At 33.4% G+C, this 13,240-nt stretch overlaps 1 protein-coding gene across 1 annotated transcript in view; it reads left to right on the top strand.

Annotated features, from left to right (window-relative positions):
* The first annotated feature begins 11,493 nt into the window (after positions 1 to 11,493).
* Positions 11,494 to 13,240, top strand: part of LOC119837637 (zinc finger protein 543-like) — a 73,139-nt gene continuing 71,392 nt past the window's right edge. Inside the window, exon 1 of the mRNA XM_038363344.1 lies at positions 11,494 to 12,398. The gene's annotated coding sequence lies outside the window, so the exon portion shown is untranslated. The remainder of the gene's footprint in view (positions 12,399 to 13,240) is intronic.

Raw genomic sequence — 13,240 nt, 5'->3', positions numbered from 1 at the left:
ACGTTGTTTTTTAACGCGTTTTATTTTTCCTTGACGCTTCAAGGATAAAACGAAATTCCCAGTTTCAAGTTTGTTATCTAACAGAATAATAGAGGAAATAGTCCATGTTTTCGTCTGTACAGGAAATATGATATAGAAGATTTGTAATTTATTTATTTTTATTGTTATATTCGAATACGTTTATCTCTATGCAATAATTTTATCATAAAAATACAATCTTTATGGGCGTTTTATCGGTAATGCATTTAGAAGTTATTTTTCTTTTATATCGTTTCGCGGTTGTGTTCTGGTGAGTTGAGTATTTCAACAAATATAACTGTTATTCAAGAAACTTATTTCTTGTTTTCCATGGAATTCTTAAATGAAAAGCTGTAATTAAGGAAGTCATTTTCATCATTTTGTGTATCATTTTTGTGTGTGTGTCATTTTCATCATCGAAAAGCGATCGCAAAATAGACCCATATTTTTTAAAATGTACAATTAAAAATTCGCAAAAACATCACTGCATATTATAAAGAAAAGTCTCTTACCGTCGTCTGTGTGTCGTTTAAAATTGCGCAACATATTTTGAGGGTTTTTATAGATTTTTAGGTTTATAGCTTTTTATTTAATAGATAGAGTGATTGATTCAAGAAAAAGGTTTTAATACATAATAACCGCCATAAATCATTTATAAGAGAACGGGAGGACAGCGTTTGCCGGGTCAGCTAGTCACGCTATCACAGTTCACACTTATAATATTAGTGAAATACTTTATGTGAAAGTTTGTTTGTTTGGATATTTGTCCATCATTCACGCTGAAACTACTAAAAGGATCTTGATAAAATTTAGTATACAGACAGGTACGAGCTTACTTGTTTGATAGAATACTTTTTATCCCAATTAAATGTTCCCTTGGAACAAAACAGGATTCTTGATATGCGGGCGGAGCCGGGACAAGCGCCTAATTAAATATTAAGGAGGCTCATATACTTTTCCTATCCCTTCCCAGTCCTTTCCTTTAGTCCTCTCGCCAATCCTTTCTTAATCCCTTCCCAAAAAGTCGACATTTGTAGAAGCGTAAGGTCTGCAAAGGACCTTATGCCTCTTTAAATGTTCATGGGCGGTCATAGCGCTTACCATCAGGCGTCCCACCAGCTCCATTGCCGACTGTGACAAAAGAAAAAGTAAATATTAATAAAATAAGTTCAGTATTTTAGGCGGCCATAACATAACGATAGACCAGGCTCCCTACCAAGCCAATTATGGTGACATATGCGGCGCTGTCATCATTCACAAGAAATGGCTGCTTACGAGTGCACACTGCGGGTAATTGCCATTATGCTATCCTACTAATATTATAAATGCGAAAGTTTGTAAGGATGTGTGTGCGTTTGTTGCTCTTTCACGCAAAAACTACTGAACCGATTGCAATGAAATTTGGTAAGTAGACAGCTGAATAACTGAAATAACATAGAGGCAACTTTTTATCCCGATATTCCTACGGGACACGGACTTACGCGGGTGAAACCGCGGAGCGCAGCTAGACTCATAATATTTATTATCGCCACCACTTTCGCCACCTTCTCTATCTTCTTCTCTGTATGTTCCTCTTTCATTCCTCCCTTTATATTCCTCTCATTATGGAGGTTACAACACACTTATATAAGCCTTCTAGGTCATAATCCACCATGCAGGTTAAGGGTTGGGGGATGTGACATTACGAAGACAGTTTTGGTTTTTAGATCTATCTGTAGCTATAGCATCACAATACATTTCTTAGCCAATAAGAACAAAGGGGATATGGATGAAGATAAATCAAAAATCAATTTAGATTTTTTACATTTGTATAGTCTAAGATCTTTAAGAAAATCAGGCTTTATCTTCTGAGTAGTAGTAGAGTTCTTCAATAGTTTCTAATTAAAGGTGGACTATAAGTTTCTAGTTTAGGGAGTTCTGAAGAAAATTCTATACACTAATAATGAGCTTATCTTTGAAGATTTGGCTTATGTTACTCGTATGAATAAATTTATGAGAATGGGTGGAAAAATAATTGTTATCTATCACGAAAACAGCTAACCGGATCTGTGTGAATTTTGATTAAAAGATAGTTCGGATGATCATATAACTTATTATAGTATTTTTCGCCTACAATCACAAACTCGTGTCATTGAATTCTCTATAAGCTGAATAGATTTCAATGCATTTGATGTTTGTATATTGAATAGTTCAGTTTCATCAGATGGCGCTGTAACTCATAGGATACCTAGATTTTACCCTAGTTCACCCCGAACGATACTGGAGGGCGCAACTAGTCTTATAAAACTTTTAGATAAGTCATATGATGAGTAGTAGGAACTGAAGCGCTTTGTAATTGGTCAAATTACTAAATAGATAGTATTTTCTTGTGTTTGATTTTACGGGAGTATTATACATTTAGAAATTAAAGACTCTGTAACGGATTTTGAACGCGATTTATCGATTATATTATTAACCCGACGTTTCGAACATTTTGTGTGTAAAAATCCGTTAAAAAGTATTTTTACTTCTTAATAGTACATAGATTTTCACAGTTAACGAGCGATGCACCACCTTCACTCCTGGTTTTCTCTTCTTACGAATCTACTTTGCCTTACAAAAACATAAAAAAATTGCCGAATTGGTCGAGCCGTTCTCGAGATTAACGCTTAGCAACATATTTAGCGATTAATGTTTATTTATATAGATTATCATTTTTGTATAAAATTCATTGAACTGAATCTAGAAACGTAAAGTAAAGTAACAAAAAAAATCCAGGAAAAAATTCCCAAGACCTAACTTACTGAAAATATCATAAAACGTTTTATCTATTTTAGTTCATGTTTCCTCACTGATAAGATCTAAATTTAAACAACACAATTTATTTAGATCAGAAAATAACTTCATTCGTGTTGGAAGTAAATTCCGTAAGAAAGGACCTAAAATCTCAATAGAATTTCATCATATGCACCCGATGTACGGGCTGGAACACAAGTTTGACTATGACATACAGTTATTGGAACTGAAACGTGGCTTAAGATTTGGGAGGACCGTATCCGCTATTAAAATCAGTGACGGACCCTATGGAGACAGTATAAATGTATGCGGGTGGGGTTATTCTAAGGAAAAAGTAAGTAGATACATATTTGTTTAATATATATTAAAATTATGCAGGTTTAAATACTTTACTACGACCCGTTACCGGCAGTTAAATAAATTGACAGCTATACATTTTTAATATAGCGCCATCTACCGGTATTTATAAGTTTCAGAGATTCAAATGGATCTTTTGATGAGAAAATGTTATACTACAATTCAAAGTAACCTATCAAGCCTTAAAAGTGTTTTCAGACACAAATATCATAGCATGAAATGGCTTCGTTACGTCGTGAAAGATGGACAAACAAACGCATTTTCGGGCTTTTAACATTAGTGAGGATTATGCTATAATATTATAATCAGACCAATTATCCTTTTTTTAAATCAATCTTAATATATGTAAACAACGTGTCATATTATTTGTCCGCGATGGATTCCTTAACTACTCAACCGAATTTAATCAAATTTAAACACCACATACAGTTTGATCCAACTTAAAAGAGAGGATCGTGCTAGTAAATGTCAAAATAATACAAATATATTTCATACTAACGCCCCGCGGTTTCACCCGCGTATGTCCTTATCCCGTAGGAATATCGGGATAAAAAATTGCCTATATGTTATTCCAGTTGTCCAGCAATTAACTTACCAAATTTCATTGCAATCGGTTTAGTCGTTTTTGCGTGAAAGAGTACCAAACACACACAAATCCTTATTAACTTTGGCATTTATAATATTAGTAATATAGAATTAGTAGGAAGGATATTTCAGACCAACAATTTATCTTGTATAGGTCTTATAAAACAGAAGGATATAATAACAATAGTTCCGTTATTCCAGGGCCATTACCAAGAGGTCCTGCAGCGAGTTAACATTGCAATCGTATCTTTATCTCAATGCCAGACGGTTCAAAATAAATGGTACAATCACTCTCTGACAAATAGAATGTTCTGCGCCGGTGATAGTCATGGGGATGCTTGCCAGGTAAAGAATATTGTATAGATTTTGAACCAAAATTATTTATACTGGTATAAATATCTGTATAAATAATTTTGGTTATAATTAATACAAATTTGTAGATAACACAAAGACTTTTATTTCTTTTTTATATTTTGAAAGTGTGAAAGTGTGCAATAATGAATAAATAAATAAATATACACACACATGCACACAGATAGAGACGTACCAATACACACACAAACATACAGATGTATGATGATTAGCAGATGCTAAAAACAGAGTAAACGTAAGGAAATTATTTCATCCTGACGATCCTCATCAGGATAAAAGACGAAGTCATGGAATTATTAATACTTTGAAAAACTGTCCGTTTAATGTGAGTCAAAATCGAGTAAAAGGACTTGGTTACATACAAACAAACAGTTAAACATAACACAAGTATATATTTATTGTTAAATGTGATTTATGAAACACTATCTGCGTCCCGCGGTTTCACCCGCATAAGTCTTTATCCCGTAGGAATATCGGGATAAAAAGTAGCCTTTATGTTATTCCAGTTGTCCAGCTATCTACGTAAAAAATTTAATTGTAATCGGTTCAGTAGTTTTTGCGTGAAAGAGCAACAAACACACACACAGCCTTACAAACTTTCGCATTTATAATATTAGTAGATTTTTCAGGGTGACAGCGGTGGCAGCGCAGTATCATACAGCCAATTGGTAGGTATTTCTTCCTTCGGGTACGGCTGCGGGCGACACCTGCCTGGGGTCTACATTAATGTCTCCAGCCCCAAAATCAGACTCTGGATTAGACAATTCACTGGAATTTGAGTAAAAATACATAAGAAAAGAAAATAAAAAGAAATAGAGAGGAAATTGTAGAAACTCCCTTTACTTATATCTCTTAACCAGCTCCAAAAATAGTTAATTTAATAGAATAATTACGCATGTTTTGTAGATAATCTTAAGAAGAACCAAACGATCGTCCCGGCTCCGCCCGGATATCAAAATTCCTGTTTTATCCCAAGTGCATCTAATCAGGATAAGAAGTATCCTATCACCCAAATCAGCTCATACCCTGTCTGTATATCAAATTTTATCAAAATCCGTTTGTCGGACAAACATCTAAACAAACAAAATTTCAAATTCATAATATTAGTGTTATATTGCGATAAATTTTTATAATGACCTCCGTAGACCTCCTAGCGTTAGGTTGCGAGATAGTAGCGTATAAGTAATTTTAGCTGGAACTCATTTTCACGTCTTTATTACAACTAAAAAAATTCAGCAACCTAAGAATTAACACACAGACAAATCTGGACTGTATTATGTCATAAGTAGCTTACTAAGAAGTTTAATTGAATAAATAAATGTTTGAGTTCATTCATTAAAAGTTCCGTATCCATAAATTATAGTAATTAAAAAGTAAAAAATATTCGTTATCATATCATGTACACAAAGATCTTGTAATAATATTAAAATCATATAAGTTTAGCTAGTTTTCGCAGTAAATTAGATAGCGCAGTCGAGGAATTGTGTTTTGAATTGATTCATTCTGTGTTATATCTTTTAACAGACATTACGCTATGTAGTATTACAATAAATTTTCACAGTGACTGAAAATACGAGTAATAATATTAAATCGCACTCCAATTACCGGAGTTAAATCAATCTTGAAAACGACCACATGGGAGGTCAAAAAAAAATCATCAAAGAATCATCGAAACGGTTTAAATGTCAATGGTCAATAAATACAGTCGAAATGATCCTCCTTTTTTGAAGTCGGTACGAGTATTAAAATCTAGTGTATATTCTTTAGATTAGGCATTTAATATTGTGTAATTTGGACGTGATCAATTTCTAGGCAATTTAGTGTAAGTACCAAGTGATAATCAGATTTTATCTCGCATTATCAGTTGAAATCAGAGCAAGTTCTAGCGTCAGCTGGTAATCAATAGTCTGTCCTCAATAAGCTCTAATGACTTTTATTTTTATACCTTAGGTAGGTACCTTTTATTTAATTTTAAGCCCTATGTTCATTATCTTGCTTTTTTAATCAGCCATGGTTGTCCCCCTGCTGGGCAAAAGCCTCTCTCCCCTCAGTCCACATCTCCCTATAGAGAGAAATTTTCTTATCTTGCTTAATATAAATATTTTCATTTTCTCTCTGTAGTTACAAACCGTGGAAAAGAAAATCTACCTCTTCTATCTACATCTTTCTGTAGGTATGCTCAAACTAAATTCTGGAATGATAGAACCGACAATAGTTATAGGACTTACACCGAAAGATACAAGACAGAGGCCTCTACTTGTTTAAGTTAATTTTAGTTCATTCATGTCAAAGTATGACCTCATTTATTTATTGTTTTATGGTACAAATAGACTAAAAAAGGCAGTTAATAAATCTTTAACGCGCCTAGGTTTAGCCTAAATACCTAAGTGATGAAATGACGATATAAATTTATCAGGCGTTCATAAATCTCTTCAAATAATATAAAACTTAAGAGTTTGTACGCGCTAATCTCTGGACAGGATCTCACAAATCATTTTCTCACATTTGAATGTGTTTGTGATCTTTTAGTGCTATAGCGAAGTCAGGGCGGACTACTAGTTTAAAAGTTGGTAAAGGATATTGCAAGAGGTTTGGAGTGCGTGGAGTAAAAACAACACTTCCTTTTAAATAAGATTTTTTCATGTCATACCAATTGAGCTGGTGATTCGCCTGATGGTAAGTGATCACCACCACCCATGAACATTTGTAGAGGTAGTGCTTCTGCGAATGCACTGCCTACTTAAAAGGTGTAAGGCATAAAGGACTGACGACAGTAAAGAAGGACTGGGAGGGGTAAGGAATAGGAAACTGGTTCGAGTTCCCGAATTCCCCAATGCCGTAGGTAACACAGTAGCATGCTACTATTTCACACCGGTTCTATGGGGTGGTGGTAATACCCTGGTACGAGCAAGAAATCGGGACACGATTCGTACCGAAGCGTGATCGACTCAGTTGCCCCCCTATGGCATAAAAAAATAATACTATCAAAGAAAAATTCATATTTGATCAGATAAACCCAACTTGGTGAAAATTATAAGGGAACTGTCCAGAAATGAGGTTTACGCCCCTAGGCCATGTGCCCTACGCAGACAAATATGTTCCAACCGAATAACTTTCAGATCATTTGCTTTAACTGCTCAATGTTCGCAAAAGTTTTTAAACAATGAGAAGATTTCCAAATTAAAAACTTTTAAACGGGATTTTAAACGCGATTTATTCATTATATTATTAGCCCGACGTGTATAATACTCGCGTAAAATCAAACACAAGAAAATACAGAGAAGATTGTTCTTAAAAAATAAACTACACTAATAATAGAAAACTAAAGGTGTTTTAAGCGCGTTCAAACAAACTGCTTCTTCATATATTAGATTACATTCATACATACATAATATACCAACTAATGAAATATTCGTATCGCATGCAAAGATAATTAATTCGATATCCACAATTGGATCAGTAGTTCAAGAGATTACCACACACACACCTACATATAGATTTATTATAATCCTATCATGGTAAGATTGAATTACAATTTGCACCACGGACGTCACCTTTCACTTCGATTAAAGCCGTCAAAAATCATTTAGCTATTTTGGTAAATTTTAGTTTAATTGTATCGTCACTTAACATACAAGCGGTATACCCCCGCTTCCCCGCTACATATACATCATCATCATTATTATTCGTTTTTTAATGTCCACTTCTGAACACAGGCCAATATGTATTTATATATATTGACTGTGTTGTGATTGAAATCGTTCCAGCCCTTTAAACTTTAATTTTTAGTTTTATAACATTGAAATGTTTTATAAATGAGAAATTTTGAAAGAATAGAAAAAAATTTTTGATTGATGACATTGATCCTGCCTCGTGATCAAATTTTTTCTATTCTTTCAAAATTTCTCAAACCCTTTAACTTCTTATAGCCCAAGCATCAGTTTGCATATGATGATTACATATTCAGTATTTCAGTATCACGTTTTTATTTAAGAACATTTTAAACATTAATATTTTTGTAATTTGCTTGAATATTGCTTGGCAGTTATAACTTTGAGCCACAAGGCAGCTATTTATACAAACTATTTCATCACTTTTAACCTAGTCAATTAGTACAGAAAAATATGCAACAAATAAGTTATATAAACACCATAGCTTCACAATAAAGTTGATTGGATATAAAAATCCTAGTGAAAAATATCCACACCACCCCCATGTAATGTAATTATAGGTGTTCAATTTTGTATACGTATTTTATAGTGTGGGGGCACCCCCCTCCCCCGTGGGGGGATCGTCATCATGACTGCGCAGTTGCTAGAAAGGGACGGCAATACAAAAATCTATCTAGGTACGCTATAGTGCTACGCAGTTAATATGGGCAATTTTTACTTTACTTGATGTATGCGAGGCGTTAAGCTCATGTTATATAATTATATATTCTCTTTATATGAGTATATAAGGGATATTTTTGCTTTATTATGTGCTATCAATTAAAAGCAGCGCAGTTGAAAATAACGCGTCAATAGTAATTGAACTACATACATAAAAATATACTAAAAAGACATGTTGTATCTTTCTTCCTCATGTATTGGAGTTTATAATAACTAAATTATAGTGTCATATACTAGTTCGAATCTGCGTCTTCACTTGCGTGGTACCCGGCTAGACTGTACCCTATGTGCTTATCCAGACTATAATCTATATCTGTTCTAAATTTCATAAAAATCCAATAGAGGTTTATGCGTGAAACAGTATCAAACATCCATACATACTAACAAACTTTCGCGTTTCTTATATTAGTGAGATTTGTACAAAAATTATTGTATAAAACTTGAAATACAATATACTTCTTGTAATGTTGCGAATAAGTTCCTGTTTTATATATTATAACAATTATTGAAGAATAAAGAAGAAAGTGCTTTCATATCCAAAAACTTAAGGTATAAGAATAAATAAAAAAAAAACAAACATAATTCAACCAAAACTAGACTTACAAAAACCATGAATTCCAATTTCAGCTTTTCAATATTAATTATGTTAATTTTGCGTTACAAAAAAATTATATATATAAGAATGTTTAATATAAAAAAATCCGTCTGTTTGTTCTGTTCAACTCGATCTCTTCTGAACTGATTTTGACGGAACTTTCACTGTCAAGAAGCCTATGTTAGTATACCACTCGTCCTATACACATTTTTTTATTGCGGAAATAGATTTTCGAAAAATTTATGTTTGATACCCATATTGTAAGCAAGCAATTTCTAGTATGTATTGATATAAATTAACCTTACGCTTTTAATATTAACACCAACATCGATAATCACCAATTAATAAATATAACTTTAAAATATTCAACTAAATTATCTCACTCTTATACGGTATACGTAAGGAAATCATTAAATCCTGGCGATCCTAGTCAGGATACTAGGAAAACATGAAATTATTGTATTGTTACCAATGCTTGATAAGTGTACAAAGTTTGAAATAAATGCCCAATTAAATTGGTTAAAAAACGAGTCTAAAAAATACGACATACAATACTACATAAATAATTGATTTTTTTTTTAATTAAATATATATGTATAGCTTATAAAAGCGTAAACATAGATCTAAAACACCGTCGGAGTATGTTGAAAAACTAAACTCCATTAAATTACCTCAAATGGGATTTGAACTCCGAACAAAAGCTTTATATACTGAATGATGAATATAACAATATTGTAATGGTGATATTAATCGTTGGATCGCCGCGAAATCTGTGCAAAATACTAACGTATTATATATTAATGCATACAAAATGGCCGCTGCTACAAATATACATGGCGTTTAACGCGGCTCCGCTTTGTTTTAATTCTCTTTCTGTTGTTGATTCTTTCTTGTTATTTATATATAAATATTGGATGAATTGCTTATAATATATTTGAATTAACTGGTTAATCGTAAACATCGAATGGTTATTAACTTTTTCAACCGATCTAAAAAAATAAGTCTTTTTTTGTGTGTTTGCAACCTTAGAACTTTATTGCGCCTTTAAATACATCATAAATCACCTAATAAAACAAAAATATAATGATAACATCAAGCAATTTTTGATATATTCTAAATGAAATTTGAACGAAAACCAATTGAACATTTTCATTTAAACTGAATCTTTTGTGATAAAACTTTATGTAACCAACAGGAATAGAAGCGACGACCCCTTTGAATATATGATTTGTCTAGTAATTGAATACCAGACCCCTCGTCGAGACCTATGTATTGAGGTAGGTCAGTATATGTTGTTAACATAATACCTATAAGTTTATTAACATTTTCCAATTTGTTCTTAGATTATTTCTATCTATTGGACTATAAAATAAACTTCTAAATAACAGGGTTCAGTGGGTTAAGCTATTAATGTATATAAGTCATTATTGATTCCAGCGGCAGTAATAGAAATCTGTAGGTAATCCAGAGATTTTTAATGTTAGGGAACATACAATTAACTTTTAGGATTAGTGGTTTGACAACCTTTTGGTCCATATTTGTCGGTTCGTTCAAATAAATTTAGATATGTATGTAAAACTACTGAATGCGTTAAAAACCAGATTAAATTATCCATGCGAAGCAAGAGCTACTTTCAACACAAAATGGCGGATCAGATTTAAATGAAATTATTCAAAATAACCGAACATAATTTCGATGATATAACAAAATTCCAATCGATTTGTGCTTCGCTAGAATTAATAACAAATAGTTTAAACTAAACGCACACATGCAAACGCAGTTCGTAAATTGAATTCCTTCCCGCTATACATGTAGAGTTTTATAATACACAAAATCATTATTTGATGATTTCGAGGTGTACGCGAGTCATTGGGATGGGGCAGGGGGTTCCCCATCCCACTTTATCAGGCACCATTGCAGCAACTATGCATTTCTCAGCCAGTGTGCCTAGCGTGGCTGATGACAACGCGTGTATAACACCTACGCAACGCGCAAAAAAAACCTACCGCGCAAAAAATACTTCAAAAAAATAAACAAAAAAACAAAAAATAAACCATTTCAAAACGGCCTAAAAAATTATCGAAAATTTCATATACCAATCTTTTGGTTTTCAAAATTTTTCGAAAAATCGCGCGCATGCGTCCGAGTCACCGCCCGCTGACACATTCAAGAGGATAGTTTTACGCAATAGACTTTATTCAGTTTTTTCACATAATCATCATAGATTTTAAGTGATTCCATTAATCAATAGAAATCAGCAACACTTGAACGCAATAGAACGAAACACCGGTTTAATTTTGTAAACTATAAACTAGTGTTAAGGCAACTGAGAGGCAGCTCACCTTGGATCTGTTGTACCAGGGCTAACAAACATCTGCAACCATCCGGGAGGAGCCGCTGAACCATTACTAATAAGAAGAAACAAGTGATCCATGGAGACAGGAAGAAGAAGACGCTGTCGACTCCATACATGCAGATCACACTAAGTTAAATGCGCAAGAAGCTAAAACCCTCCAAGATTTTATAGCAAAGGGGAAATTAGCAATAAACAAATAACAACAACAGCCATTTGACGATAAAGAAACACGTTTTTTCGCAATAGAACAAGTTTTACGTTTATATCAACCGTTATTATAAAGGAGCAATAGAAAAGAGAATTTAAACGTTTCAGTTCTTTGAGTACATTTAAACAACCTGGTTATTTTTGGAACTTTACGATTCAGTTAAATTGATTTTTATATACAGACTCTCCATATATATAGTGAAAAGTAATTTAGTGAAAGACTTGGACTACTGTTAAGGCTAAGTGATATTTGAGACTTTTGGCAAATAATTTTTGGAAAATTTTCGACCAATTTCATCCACCGATCCAGATTGTACGGAAGATGAAGACAAATTAAGCAAACCATTCTCGTGCCTTAAATTGGCCTTAAATTAATAGTAAAAAGGGTAAGATAAAAAGCCAAAAAAGTTACAAAAAATATCTAAATTAAACTGTTTACCTACCTGTTGAATCGATTTCTAGATTTCTTTAATAGTACAAAATTAAAAGTAAATTAATATTAAGACTTAGTTAAATGTTTTTGTTATATCTATACCTGTAATGTTTTATATATTATATAAAATTGTACGGGCTTAAAATAATAAAAATACACGGATATACAATAAATGAAGACAATACAAAGACAAACGAATACTAAAACATTCAAGATACCATAAAACACGACAATCTGCCGACCAAAACTCTTCGAGAGAAGCAAGCAAACCCGTAGGAAGTCTTCTACAAATAGAAGCTATTTTTCAAGGTGAGTCTTTTATGTTTTCAGATGAAATTGTCTTATATTGTATATTTGCAAATTTTTCAATATTGGAAACATGCTTCTGGACGTATAATGAGCGTCCATGTCGAAGCCGACTCAAATTAAGTCCTGTTTCTATCTCGCTTGCACCCGCAGAGACTCCCGTAGCGTCGATGCTATCAACTTCATTAGCACTCAACTGAACTACCTTCATTATTTTATCATGTTCATTAACTTTATTTTTAATTTCTCCTAATGAATGCCTATAAAAATTATCATCTCCATTAAGTTGTAATATTTTCTTATCGTCATTATCGTCAAAATTAGTGTTAGACGAGCGAAAAAATGGCGTCCTTGAAACCGTGTGTCAAAGTTAAATTTCTTGAAGCGTAAACGACACCTCGTGTGCAATATCCAATGCCAAGAATGGCATAGAAACATTCGCCTAACTTTCGTTTTCGTCAAGTCAAGTTCAGGTTTTGCCGATGATTCGAGGAGGGTGGAGTGCGCATGCCTGAGTCATCGCAGTCATTGCCCAGCCAAATTATTGATTGCGGGTAGTCGGAAAACTGCGGGAGGAAGGGGGATCGTCATTTACCAATGTGATAGTTTTCACAACGCTCAATTATGTAGGGAGGCTGGGAGTTGGGGGGAAAAAATGTATATATCAATATGGCGGATTTCAGCCGATTTTGTATTAAATTCTATCAGGGACGTTTGCGTGTTCGGAATTTATGGCGGGGCTTGCAGCGATGATGGGTTTTCATTACGGCATGCTTAAAATTAAATTTTAAATTTTCGTCCGCCATCATCAAAGGTCTGCGCTTCGATATTTTTATTGTATGCAT

The sequence above is a fragment of the Zerene cesonia genome, chromosome 28 (assembly GCF_012273895.1).
Source record: "Zerene cesonia ecotype Mississippi chromosome 28, Zerene_cesonia_1.1, whole genome shotgun sequence".
Lineage (NCBI taxonomy): Eukaryota > Metazoa > Arthropoda > Insecta > Lepidoptera > Pieridae > Zerene > Zerene cesonia.
The sequence above is the reverse complement of the archived record's forward strand: the minus strand, read 5'-3'. Positions and strand labels throughout refer to the sequence as shown.